Raw genomic sequence first — 15,032 nt, forward strand, 5'->3', positions numbered from 1 at the left:
CAAGCTTCAACAATTCTTATGATGCTAAATGTACCCAACTATCGGTGAGTTGTTTCTGAAAACAAGAAGTAAATGTATTCAGTTTGTGAAACAAGGTAAATGAGCTTGAGGCACAGATTTAAATTGGCGGATACAATGCTGTGGGTATCACAGTGACATAGTTGTAAGGGGATCAGGAACAGGGTAGTCTTATAAGTAAGAAATAAAATGAAACTGACACCAAGAAGTGATATAGAATTGGAAAGTGTAGAATCTGTGTGGGTAGGGTTCAGGAAACACAAAAGGAAAAAAAGACCCTGATGGTAATTGTGCCAGGCAGCATCCGAGGAGCTGGATTCCTGATGAAGGGCTCCTGCACGAAATGCCGATTTTCCTGCTCCTCAGATGCTGCCTGACCTGCTGTGCTTTTCCAGCACCACTCCAATCTTGACTCTGGTATCCAGCATCTGCAGTCCTCACTTTTGCCTAGCGGAATTGTGTACAGGCCAGGATGTCAGAATGTGGGGGAGGAACTAAATAAGGAGATTGAAAAGGCATGTAAGAAAGGCACTATTACAATAATCACAGGGACGACAATATGCAGGTGAACTGGGAAAATCAAATCCGTTTTGGATATCTAGAAAAGGAATTCATGGAATTTAAACAACATGGTTTTATGGAGCAATTTGTGGTCGAGCCCAGTAGGGAACAGAGAATTCTGGCTTTATAGTGTCACAGATCCATATAGCACAGAAACAGCCCCTTTCGGTCTAACTTTTCTCTGTCGACCAGATATCTAGAAATGATCGAGTCCAATTTGCCAGCAGTTGGTCCATATCCCTCTAAACTCTTCCTATTCATGTACTCATCCAGATGCCTTTTAAATGTTGCAATAGTACCAGCCTCCATCACTTCCTCTGGCAGCTTGTTCCATACACACATCATCCTATTTAATGATGTGTAATGAGACAGACTTGATTAGGGAGCTTAAGGTGAAGGAGCACCAAGGACCAGTGCACATAATATGATAGAATTCCCCCTACAGTTTGAGAGGAAGAAGCTGGAATCAGATGTAGTGGCATTATAATTGAGTAACGGTAACTACAAAGACATGAACATAGAACAATACAATGCAGAATAGGCCCTTTGGCCCTCGATGTTGCGCCAATCTGTGAACTAATCTAAGCCCATCCTGCTACACTATCCCATCATCATCCATGTGCTTATCCAACGGTTGTTTAAATGTCCCTAATGTGGCTGAGTTAACTGCACTGGCAGGCAGGGCATTCCACACCCTTACCCCTGTCTGAGTAAGAACCTGCCTCTGATATCTGTCTTAAATCTATCTCCCCTCAATTTGCAGATATGCCCTCTGGTACAAACCGACGTCATCATCCAAGGAAAAACACTCTTTCTGTCCACCCTTTCTAATCCTCTGATCATCTTGTTTGTCTCTATCAAATCCCCTCTTAGCCAGCTTCTCTCCAATGAGAAGAGATCCAAGTCAATCAGCCTTTCCTCACAAGACCTTCGTTCCAGACCAGGCAACATCCCGGTAAATCTCCTCTGCACCTTTTCTAATGCTTCCACATCCTTCTTGTAATGGGGCGACCAGAACTGTACACAATATTCCAAGTGAGGCCTTACTAGTGTTTTATACAGTTGCAACATGACATCACGGATCCGGAACTCAATCCCTCTACCAATAAAACCTAACACACCGTATGCCTCCTTAACATCACTACCAACCTGGGTGGCAACTTTCTGGCATCTGTGTAGATGGACACCAAGATCCCTGTACACATCTACACTACTAAGAATCTTTCCACTGACCCAATATTCTGTCTTCCTGTTATTCTTCCCAAAGTGAATCATCTCATATTTATTTGCATTGAACTCCATTTGCCACTTCTCAGTCCAATTCTGCAGGTTATCCAAGTCCCCCTGCAACCTGCAACATTCTTCCACACTGTCCATGTTGTGGAGAAAATATAGAGAACCACCAGGAGACGCAGAGAGTTCTTCAAGATGCAGGTCTTTTATTTGCAAACAAAATACTGTGTCACCGAGAAAGTAGATTCTCGAATGCCCACAAACCTCAGGGTCCGTGGATTTTTATATCTTTTTTTACCATGTTTCTGTTAGCTTATCAGCATGTCCAACTATATTAATCAAAGTACCTCACTCTAGCTACACAAGAAACCAGTGATGTTAGATCCCATCTCGGTAGTTGTACATCCTACTTAATGTTATTCTAATGTCATGGTTAGATATTTATTGCTAACTGTGCTACAGTGATCTTCAATTGTAGACTAACCTATCATGATAAATATTTAGCTATGGCATCTGTTACAATAGTCTCCTGTCTCAAGCTGACTCTACTAACTATTAATTAGATATTTTAATGTCATGTCCCAAATATTTACAGTTCCAATCCTGTCATAACACTTAACAGAGAAACTTGCTTTATTACTTGTGTTATCTCATCTCACCATAGTGACCTTTCAACCTTAACCTTTCTCTGATAATTGGTGTAAGAATGTTCCACTATGGTTATCCCATCCTGCCTTCCACAGAACACAGATTCCAGTGGTCTTCATGCTTCCATGTTCTTTATTTTCCATATCCACCATTCTACCGACTTTAGCATCTTCTGCAAACTTACTAGCCCATCCACCTATGCCTGCATCCAAAACAGATCCTTGTGGCACACCACTAGTAACCGGACTCCATGCTGAATATTTTCCATCAACCACCACTCATTGCCTTCTTACAGAAAGCCACTTTCTAATCCAAACTGCTAAATTACCTTTAATTCCATGTCTCCGCTTTTTCTCCAATAGGCTACCATGTAGAACTTTATCAAAGGCTTTATTGAAGTCCATGTTCACCATATCAACTGCCCTACCCTCATCCACATGCTTGGTCACTTTCTCAAAAAACTCAGTGAGGTTTGTGAGACACGATCTACCCTTGATGAAACCATGTTGACTATGTCCAATGAAACTCTTGCTTGCTAAATGATTATAAATCCTATCTCTTATAATTCTTTTGAAAACATTTCCGACAAGACGTAAGGTTCACTGGCCTATAATTACCTGGGTCATCTCTACTGCCCTTCTTGAACAAGAACACAACATTTGTAATCCTCCGGTACTAAACTTGTAGGCAATGAAGACTCAAAGATCAAGGCCAAAGTCTCCATCATCTCCTCCCTAGCTTCCTAAAGAATCCTAAGGTAAATCCTATATGGCCCAGGGGACTTACCTACTTTCACATCTTCTAGAATTGATAAGACCTCGTCCTTACTTACCTCAATCCTTTCAAGTCTAATAGCCCTTATCTCAGTCTTCTCCTCTACAATATTCTCCTTTTGCTAAGTGAAAACAGATGAGAAATATTCATTTAGCATCTCTCTGATCTCCACAGGGTCCACACACACTTCCACTTCTGTCTTTGACTGGCCCAATTCCTACCCTAGTCATCCTTTTACTCCTCACATACCTATAGAAAGCTTTAAGGTTCTCCTTTATTCTACCTCCTTAAGACTGCTCATGTTCCCTCCTTGCTCTTCTTCACCCTCTCTTTAAATCCTTCCAAGCTAGTCTCCATCTGTATCATCTGAAATATCTCGTCTCAACATCCCATAAGCCTCCTTCTTCTGCTTAACAAGAGATACAATTTCTTGAGTAAACCATGGTTACCTTACCTTATCACTTCCTCGTCCCTGCCTGACAGGGACATACCTATCAAGGACACACAATATCTGTTCCTTAAACCAGCTCTACATTTCAATTGTCCCCATAACCTGCATTTTGCTACTCCATTCTATGCCTCCTAAGTCTTGCCTAATCGCTTTATAATTGCCCTTTCCCCATATATAATTCTTGCCCTGTGGCATTTTGCCTATCCTCTTCCATCACTAAACTAAGCATAACTGAATTATGGTCACTCTCTCAAAAATAAATCAGACACCTGGCCTGGTTCATTACCAAGTACCAGATCCAGACATATTGCGTCACGAAACCCTCCTGTACACTTTGGACAAAAACTGATCTATCCGATGTACTAGAGTTATAGCATTTCCAGTCAATGTTGGGGAAGTTTAAGTCCCCCATAATGACCAGCCTATTCCTTTCACTCCTGCCCAGAATCATTTGCCAATCCTCTCCTCCACATCCCTGGTCCTTTGCAGCGGCCTATAAAAAAAAACTTCCAGCAGTGTGACCTCTCCTCTCCTCTCCTGTTCTAACCTCAGCCCATACCACCTCAGTAGACAAGTCCTCGTCAAAAGTTCTTTCAGCCACCGTTTTACTGTCCTTGACTAACAAAGCCACAGCTCCCCCTCTTTTACCACCTTCCCTGATCTTAATAAAAGATTTAAACCCTGGAACCTACAATATACATTCCTAACCCTGCTCTATCTATGTCTCTGAAATGGTCACAACATCGAAGTCCCAGGTACCTATCCATGCTGCAAGCTCACCTACCTTATTCCAGATACTCCTGGCTTTGAAATAGACACACTGCAAACCAGCTTGCTGTCTGCCAGCACATTCCTGTGACCATGAAAACTTGTCTATGTCCTACTCTCATCCTTCTGTGTACTGAAACTACACCACAGATTCCCATCCTCTTGCTGAGCTAGCTTAAACCCATCCGAATAGCACGAGCAAATTTACCACCCAGGATGTTAGTACCCCTCTGGTTCAAGTGAAGACTATCCTGTTTGTAGAGGTACCACCTTCCCCAGAATGTGTCCCAATTATCCACATACCTGAAACCCTCCCACCTGCAGCTATGAGGGAGGAACTGGCCAGAAATGAATGAAAGGGAAGCAGGGAAGATAATGGAGCAACAATGGGAAGAGCTTCTGGAGGTAACTTGGGGGGCACAACAGAAATTCATCCCAAGGAAGAAGAAACATACTAAGTGGATGAGGCAACCATGGCTGACAGAGGAAGTCAGGGACATCTGAAACGCAAAAGAATAAACAGACAATGTAGTGAAGATGAGTGGGAAGCCAGAGGATTGGGAAGCCTTTAAAAACAGGGAGAGGACAACTAAAAAAGGTAATAAGGGGGAAGAAGATGAAATATGAGGGAAAGCTAGCTCATAATACAGAAGAAGATTGCAAGATGTTTTAGAAAAATAAAAAATAAGAGAGAGGCAGGGGTTGACATTGGACCACTGGAAAATGAAGAGTATTAATGGGGAGCAAAGTAATGACAGAGGAATTGAATAGGTACTTTGCATCAGTTTTCATAGTGGAAGGCACCAACACCAGAACTTCAAGAAAGTCAAAGGGCAGAGGTGAGTGTGGTGGCCAACATGAAGGAGAAGGTGCTGCGAAAGTTGAAAGGTCAGAAGTGCATACATCACGGGCCCATAGGGACTAACCCCACAGTTCTGAAGGAAATAGCTGAGGAAATTGTGGAGGGCCAGTGGTGGTGATCTTTCAGGAATCACTGGACTGGATTCAGGGAGTGCCTAGAGGACTGGAAAATGGCAAAAGTTTAACACCTCTTTAAGGACGCAGGGAGGCAGACGACAGGAAACTATGGGCAGGTTAGCCTGACCTCGGTCTTTGGTAAGATTTTGAGGGTGAGATTGCGGAGTGCTTGAAAGTGCATGGCAAAAAAAGGGTGAGTCAGCACAACTTCATCAAGAGGTCATGCCTGAAAAAACAATAGGTTTCTTTGAGAAGGTAACAAGCAAGTTAGACAAAGGAGAGGTAGCGGATGTGATCTACTTGGATTTCCAGAAAGCCTTTAACAAGGTATTGCACATGAGGCTGCCAAATAAGAGCCCATGGTATTAGTGGCAAGACAGTGATGGATAGAGGATTGTTTGATTGGCACAGGCAGAAAATAGGGATAAAGGGGTCTTTTCTAGAATGGCTGCCGGTGACCAGTGGAGTTCCACAGGGGTCAGTATTGAGACCACAGCTATTCATGTTACACATTAATGATCTGAATAGAGGAACGGAGGGCATTGTTGCCAAGTTTTCAGCTGACACAAGGATAAGTGGAGGGGGTGGGAAGTGGGAAGGCTGCAGAGGGACTTGTACAGGCTAGGAGAATGGGCAAAAAAATGGCAGACAGAATACAAAGTGAGAAAGTATGAAGTTATGCACTTTGGTTAGAAGAAGAGGATACATTATTCACTAACGGGGAAAAGTTTCAGGAATTCTTCAGCAAAAGGGGCTGAGGAATCCTAGTTCAGGATTCTCTTAAGGTTAACATTCAGGTTCATTTGGCGGTTAAGATGACAAATGCAATGTTGTCATTCTTTTCAGGGGATTTGGTTTACAAGAGAAGAGGTAGACTGCCAAGGTTGTCTAAGGCTCTGGTCAGACCGCATTTGGAATATTATGAGCAGTTTTGGGCCCTGGATCTAAGGAAGGATCTGCTGACATTGGAGGGGGTCCAGAGCGTGTTTACAAGAGTGATCCCGGTGATGAAGGGTTTGTCATATGAGAAGCAATTGAAGACTCTGAGTCTGTACTCAATAGTGTTTAAAAGGATGGGGGGGAGCGGGGGGATATCTCACTGAAACCAACAGAATACAGAGGTCTGGATAGAGTGGATGTGGAGAACATGTTTCCAATAAAAGGAGAAGTTAAGACCCAAGGCCAGAAGGGTTGGTCCTTGAGAACTGAAATAAGAAAGAATTTCTTCAGCTAGATGGTTAATCTGGGGAACACATTGCTACAGAGGGCCTGCCAGACCAAGTCATTGAGTGTCTTTAAGACAGTGATAGATAGGTTTTTATTTGTTAGGGGATCAAAAGGTATAGGAAGGAGGCATGGGAACAGAGTTGGGAAAGTTGTTAGCTATGATTAAATGGCACTGCAAACTCAATGAACAGAATGACCTCATTCTACTCCTTTGTCTTAAGGTAGGTAGCAGTTCTATTGGGTGTGCCTGCTCCACCCCAACCTGTCTTCATCAAGCAGTCCTCATCAGGTAGATAGAAGACTGACCACAAGGAGGAGAGGAGGAAGATGCAGAGAAAACTTGCTAACACTTCAGCTGGGAAGCAGGATGCTGTCCCCATGACTTTAATGAGACCAAAACATTTTGCACTGACAGCCTGTTTGTTCTCTTGTATCAGTGATCCATCCTCAATTGTCACGGTTGTATATTTTCTATATCCAGTTAAACAATGTATCATTTCTAAGCTGTTGCTTCTGAACAAACACATTAAACTATTACAAAATTATTCACATATTGTTGACTGCCTCTGTTATTGTTACAACTGTTATTGTGAACTCCCTAAGATCAACAATTTGGGTCAGGAGTAGGAAAAATAGAAGCTGGGATGTATTTGACTTTACAGTTGAGAAGTTGTGAGAAGCAGCAGTCTTTAATTACAGTCATGGAGATCTACAGCACAGAAAATGTACTTGGGCCCATCACATCTGTACCAGTCAAAACAACAATCTAACTATTCAAATCCTATTTTCCAGCACTTGGCTCATAGCCTTGCATGCCTTGGCATCTCATGTACACACCTAAATACTTCTTATATATGATGAAGTTTTCTTATTTTTCAGAATTTAGATTTTATTGTCATGTGTACTCAAGTACAGAAGTACACGGAAAAGTGTATAATGTCACCACACATGGCACCATTTTATGTACCAAGATACCGAGGGACAAAAAACATAGGTACAAAGTCGTAAGAGAACTGAGAATTAAAAAGTTCAGCATTACTTCACAGAAACGTAAAGAAATAAGGTGAGAGTTAACATTAAAGTCTTCCATAGCTTAAACTTGGAAAACAAAGGAATAAGTTAAAAGTTCAACAGTCTTTGATGAGTCCTCTGCTTATCTCGCTCTCTGAGAGACCTCAGCTGCCTATTCTCGATGCCACCAGAGATACTGTTGTGCTGTTGGAAGTTTCACCTCTCTAATCTCCCCCGATGCCTTCCGAACAGACATCGGCAGTATCCACTGGCACACTGAGCTGAGACACCGCTATGAGCCGCTAACAGACCAAACGACATACTGCAGAGAGACTAGACCAAGGCCCGCCACGAGCCACTGAAAGATCAGGCCGGTAACTGCCATGAGCCACCGAGAGACCAGGCCTCGACCACCCCCAACAGACAGTGAGCTCTGGATTCCCACCACCCACTGCGGGAAAAGGTTTTTCCTTCTAAACCTTCTGCCCCTTAAATCTATGCTCCCTGGTCATTGATCCCTCCATCAAAGGGAAATATTTCTTCCTGACTACCCTCTCATAATTTGATACATCTCAATCATGTCCTGTCTCAATCTCCTCTCCTCTAGGAAACACCATTCCATTCTGTCCAATGTCTATTCATAACTAAAACTCTCCAGCCCTGGCATCATCTTGGTAAATCTCTTCTGCACCCCCTCCAGTGCAATCATGTCCCTCCTATAATACAGATTCCAGAATTACACAGAATTAGTTTTACCACAGTCTCACCAATGTTTTATACAGATCCAGCTTCACCTCCCTACTCTTGAATTCTGTACCTTGGCTAATAATGGCAACTACACCACATGCCAACTTAACCACTGTATCCATCTGTCATGATACCTTAAGGGACCAATGCACCTACACACCCATGTCCCTTCGATTCTTGACGCTTTCCAGGATCCTATCATTCATCATGTATTTCTTTGCCTTCTTGTCCTGTACGGATGATTACCAAGTCTCTGGGATAATGTGGGTAGTTTAACGGAAAAGTTAGGATCAGCAGCAGTGGGATCTGTACAGGAAATTGTAGAAATATGGAAAAGTAAGGAGGAGTGTGTCCTTAATATGCTTTCAAAAGAGAAAATGCAAGGAAACACTGAGTTAGAAAAGTCCAGAATAAACTGAACTAAAAACAGAAATTTCTGGAGAAACTCAACAGTTCCAGTAGTATCTGTACAGAGCAAGCATAGTTAGTGTTTCCAGTCCAGTAACCCTTCTTCAGAATTTCAACTCGACTTCAGTATTAACTCTGCTTTCTCTGCACAGATGCTACCACACCTGTTGAGTTTCTTCAACAATTTCTGTTTTTGTTTCAGATTTCCAGAACTTGCACTTTAAGTTTTAGTTTATTCTGGAATAAACTGGCTGACCAGTGCTAAATGTGTGCCTTGCAGCTGAATAGAAAATACAAGGAGCCCAGGGAACAAGTTACAGACTTACAAAAGGAAAGTGGCAGCTTGTATGCTCCACCAAGACGGTAGGTAGAAGCATGTAATACAGGTCGTTCTGCTTTAACGTGCGTTTCATTAACACAAATTCACGATAACATGATTGACAAATTGGGGACACTGTTTCTAATGCAGGACGTTTAAAATCAGTCCTAAAACTGGGATTAGTCTGAAAGCATCATCTGTACAAACCTTTCGATTCTTGTTTCATCACAAAATGTCTTTTCTTTCCTGAACTACTGCATTAAAGATGTTGCAAAAACAAAATGTTGGCTTGTTCTCAAAATGTTATAAACCTCATTCAGGAAGGTATCCAATTTGAGCTCAGAATTTGTAATGAGAAATATTTTGTCCATATAATTTTTTTTTGAAGGTGGTCTTAAAGAGGTCTTAAAAATGTTTTCTTTAAGGCAAATAAAAATGAAAAAGGTCAGTTTGAAGTGATCAGAAGATCAACAGTTTTTTTTAAAAAGAGTACATGAGATGTGACATGATATCACCTCATGATTTGGGCCCTGGCCCCTTCTCAGAACAGTTGAGAGTGAACTCTTTCTGCTGACAGATTTTTGGATCTCATCATGTACTTTGTGTGGCAAGATCTGTGATTTTGGACAGGATTAAACTGTGAACTTCTAAATTTACAGATATGTTTAGATATTATTAATCCATTGAGCTTCTTCCAGAGTCATAGTGGATATTGTTTTTGTGTTTTTAAACAGGAGCACAGTGAGAGTTTTGCAGAGACAGTCTTTGAGAACAGCAGAATCATGAACTGACTGTGATCATGAGTATCTTCAATATAAAAGTCTTATTTTAAAACACCAAGCCTGGACACAGCCGTGGGATGTCATGCACCCGACCAGCATCCAAGATGACCACGTGTGCAGGGAGTGATCACAACTGCAGAAACCTCAGCTCTGTGTCTTGGAACTTGAGCGGCAGCTGGACACATCCACAAGCCTGAGAGTGATGAGAATAGTACTTTTAGAAAGGTGTTCCACCACAGACCAAAGAAGGGAATGGGCAAGCACCAGGCAGGCAAAGGGGAACAGCTATTGGAGGAGTATCAAGGGGTCCCTCTCACAAATCAGTTTTCCATTCATAGAAGCTGATGAAGAAGTGGTTTATTGATCATCATGTCAACATGGACCAGGATAGATTGTTAGAGATCATTACAACAAGGAACTTGATGCTGTTGATCATTTCCATTGATGCAGACAGGGGCTTGTCCTCCACTCTGTTTCCTGAAGTCAATGAACAGCTCCTTCATTTTGCTGATGTTGATGGAGAAATTATTGTCATTGCACTATGCCACTAAGCTCTCTACTACTTACTTGTGCTCTACGTGGTTGTTATTTGAGATCTGACACACTACAGTGGCGTCATCAGCAAATTTGTAAATGGAGTTGGTGCAGAATTTGGTCACACAGTTGTGAGTCCAAAAGGAGTATAGTACGGAGCTGAGAACCCAGTCTGGCTGGTCATTGGTGTTGGGGATTATCGTGGAGGAGGTGTTGTCACCTATCCTTACTGATTGCAGGCTGTAGGTCAGGAAGTTGATCCAGTTACAAAGCAGGGAAACAAAGTACTATGTCTTGGAGTTTGGAGTTTGGAGATGGGATTGGTTGGAGTTATTGTGTTGAAGGTGGAACTGTAGTCAATAAGTGGGAGCCTGACATAAGTATCCTTTCTTTCCAGATACTTCAGGAATGAATATAAGGCCAGGGAGATGGCATCTGCTGTGCACCTATTGCAATGGTGTGCAAACCGTAAAAGAACTAGGCAACACAGGAGGTAGGAGTTCATGCAAGGCATGACTTGCCTTAGATTAACAGGGTAGTTCACAATGCAGATGAGATACTCGTCTTTATGAGTTGAGGCCTAGGTTATATCAGCAAGGATGTTATGTTGATGCTGTACTGAACTTTGGCTAGGCCACAGTGGAGTACTGTCTGATCACCCCAGTAAAGAGGTTATTGCACTGGAAGGGATGCAGAGGAGATTCGCCTGAGTATTGCCTGGGATGGGACAATTTAGCTATGAAGAGAGGCTGGACAAGCTCAGGTTGTTTTCTTTGAAGTAGAGAAGGTTGAAGGGGGAATTTGACAGAGGTATGTAAGATTATGAGGGGCATGGACATGGTGAATAGAAAGTAGCCTTTTCCCTTAGCGAAGGAAAAATAACAAGGTGGCATAATTTTAAGGAGAATGACAGGAGGTTTATACGGGATTTAAGGAATGTATCTTTCATTCAAATGTTGGTGGGGTTCTGGAATGCATTGCCTGGGAGGGTAGTTAAGACAGGTACCCTCACAATCTTTAAAAGGTACTTGGATGAGCTCTTGAAAAGTCATAACATTCAAGGGTATAGACTGAGTGCTGGAAAGTGGGATCAGTGTTGATTAACTGCAGCTTTGGTGGTACAGATTCAATGGGGCAGAGGGCCTCTTCTCTATTGTCTGGTTCAATAATTTTATAACTGTTTCTGAAACTGGGATTGATAAAATAACTTAATAAATGTTTCTAGTTCAAACACAAAATGGGAAATTCAACTGAAGTACAAGGAGATAAATAAATTAAAATTTGTTTAAAACGAGTGTCAATGGAAACAACTGAGATGGTTTTGATGTGTATCAAAACAAAATGGGAAAGCTTGTTTTGGAAGAAAGTAATTGACCACTAATAAAACCTGTCAACATAACAACACAGCTGAAGCTATACACACAAGAAGCCCTCAAGTCCACTGTTGCCATATTTGAATTTGGGATAATTCTTTTTAAAAACTGTTAAGCATTATCCAGCAAATTGTTTTTGAAAGTAATGTACTTCTTATAAGAAAGAATAGATTTTGAAAATCGATGAAACCACGCAGTGATGTCTGTTTGCCTGTTTTAAATGTATAATGAAAACATGTTGTTTTATCACCTGGACCGTCAGGTCTCTCCAGAGCTCTTGAATCAGATGGAATGCTAATTAATGGAATGTACCACTTAGAGTAAAAGATAAAAGTGACAACATCAAATGGAAATGGAAATGACTCATTGCAGGTGTAGTTATATGGAATATATCAAAAAACAAAAACCAGCATAACACAGGAATAGGCCCCTCAGCACACCAAGATTGCACCGACATATGATGCCTTTCTAAATGAATGTCTTTTGCCTCCACACAGCTCATATTCCCTGATGATTCACAAACCTGTCAAGATGCTTCTTAAACATCACTATTATATTGCCTCCATCACCTCCCCTGGCAGCACATTCCAGGCACTTACCACCTGCCTCTCGCATCTTTAAATTTAGCCCCTTTTACATTAAACTTATGTCCTTTCATAATAACATTTCTACTCTGGGCAAAGACTCTGACTATTCATTCTATTTGTCCCTCTCATAATTTTAAACTTCTATCAGGTCACCACTCATCGTTCAACACTCGGGTGAAACAAACTAGGTTTGTTCAATCTTTCCTCAAAGCTAATACCCTCTGTCGTGATTGGAACATGGTCAGCCAGGTGGCCCTCAGAGAATTTGAGTTCCCTGAATAGGACTGTTAACCTGGTCCAATCAGAGAGTCCGCGCTGACAGATATAACAGGAGTGTGTCCCACTACAACTCTATTTTGATTTAGTCCCTACCCTCCCCTTCACTGTTTTGATCACACAGCATTGCCCTGTGGTTTGAAGGGCAGTGCTTGTCACTGGCCACTCGGGTGTTTTTCCCTATCTTCCTGGTGGTGGCAATTGAATAAAGATTCGTGCACTTTGTGTCTTTTCACTGTGTCTCACACCTGCATAACCACACCATGGGTGCGGGGGATAAAATAAGCACTAAAAAAGAAAATAACAGGAGTGTGTCCCACTACAACTCTATTTTGATTTAGTCCCTACCCTCCCCTTCACTGTTTTGATCACACAGCATTGCCCTTTGATGTGAAGGGCGGTGCTTGTCACTGGCCACTCGGGTGTTTTCCTATCTTCTTGGTGGTGGAAATTGAATAAAGATTCGTACACCTTGTGTCTCTCACTGTGTCTCACACCTGCACACACACACCATGGGTGCTGGGGAAAAAATAAGCACTACCGCAGTTAGGCAGTAGTGTGTGGGTTTAAGAAATAAACAGGGGTTATCACACAGCATTGCCTTTTGTGAAGGGCACTGTTTGTCACTGGCCACCCGGGTGTAAAAAAAAGAAAAAGAAAACAAAACAAAATCAAACAAAAAAAAATAACAGGAGTGTCAAGCAGGATGGGCTGGCCTACAGGTGGTCGGAAGGTGTGTCAGGGCAGACCAAGAACTGGAAGGGGTGTAGGAGAGGGCTGCCTTAGTGTGGCCGGAAGGTAGGAGGGACAAGGGATTGCTGGGGGTCTGTATTGTATGCACTGTTTTTAATGTAATTGGACTCTCTTATATGTACAAATGTTATTGTTACTGTGTTGTAATGACTGAAACTGGGATTTGAGGTTTGTCCTCATTTCCCTGTAAAGTGGTTGAACAGTAGGGTTTGGGGCCTGTCTTTGCCACTCCTCTCCCTTGTAAAACTGCTGTTTCGGTACATAGCTGCTAATGTTAATTATTTTGTAAACTGTGTATTGTTTAATAAATAGAAAAAAAAACACGAGCGTCAGAGCCTGGCTGCCTCTGGAGAAGGAGCACGTGGTGTCCACCAACACTCTTGAGCTGTTCAGGGAGAGGTGGGTACCGCAAGGAGTGGAGTGTATTATTTCTTCCTCTGACTCTGTTTTGATTTAATCTCTGCCCTCCCCTTCACTGTTTGATCACACAGCATTACCCTTTGAGGTGAAGGGCACTGCTTGTCATTGGCCACTTGGGTGTTTCCTTTCTTCCTGGTGGTGGAAACTGAATAAAGAATCGTGCACCTTGTGTCTTTCACTGTGTCTCACACCTGCACACACACAACGTGGGTGCTGGGGAAAAAATAAGCACTACCGCAGTTAGCTGGCAGTGTGGGAAAAAAAAGGGGGGAGCAAAAGAACAGGAGTATCAGAGATCCTGTTCACTCAGAGCTGGCTCTGCATCATTATCAAGGACTCTCCACGTGCAAATAAAGGGCGACTTGGTGACGAAAGAAAAAATAACAGGAGTTTCAGAGGCCGGGTGTCTCTGGAGAAGGAGCACGGGGTGTCCACCAACACTCTTGAGCTGTTCAGGGAGAGGTGGGTACCGCAGGGAGTGGAGTGTATTATTTCCTCCTCCAACTCTATTTTGATTTAATCTCTGCCCTCCCCATCACTGTTTGATCACGCAGCATTGCCCTTTGAGAAGGGCACTCAGGTGTTTCCTTTTTTCTGATGGTGGAAATCGAATAAAGATGTTGTTTTTCACTGTGTCCAACACCCACACAAACATGACACGGGTGCTGGAGAAAAATAAGCACTAGCGCTGTCAGGTGGTAGTGGTGGGGGCAAAAAGAAGAAGAAAATAGGAAAAGAAAACAAGAGAGTCAGTGGTTCTAGTCACACGAGGAGCTGGCTTGGAGCTAGCAGGTTCAATGACATGTACTATGCTCGTGTAAATAAACGATGACTTGATGACCGGATACTAGCCTTGGAGGAGTTATTTCAGTGGTGACAAGAGTGGGATTGATGATGTGACCATGCAAAAGTGTCAACTAGCTGAAGGCCAACTGGGCTTCAAACAGGCACTATAACTGGCTTTGTCATTTGAAAATGCACAAGTGGGGCTTATAAGTTACAGGGCACTTTAACAGAAGTGAACATCCTTGCCAGGCCAATTGAGCTTGGGGAACACAACTTGAATAAAGTCAATTGCATAGCCTCATTCAGGACACACCCTGAGCAGAGGGACTCTCGGTCTGCCCGCAGCAAAACCCCAAAACAAAGCCAAGCCTCAGCCAA

General features: G+C 42.5%; 1 protein-coding gene across 1 annotated transcript in view; it reads right to left on the bottom strand.

Moving 5' to 3' along the window:
- The window catches only part of LOC140455091 (butyrophilin subfamily 1 member A1-like), a 92,053-nt gene that overhangs the window by 1,241 nt on the left and 75,780 nt on the right, over nt 1–15,032 (bottom strand). The window lies entirely within an intron of this gene.

The sequence above is a fragment of the Chiloscyllium punctatum genome, chromosome 30 (genome assembly GCF_047496795.1).
Source record: "Chiloscyllium punctatum isolate Juve2018m chromosome 30, sChiPun1.3, whole genome shotgun sequence".
Lineage (NCBI taxonomy): Eukaryota > Metazoa > Chordata > Chondrichthyes > Orectolobiformes > Hemiscylliidae > Chiloscyllium > Chiloscyllium punctatum.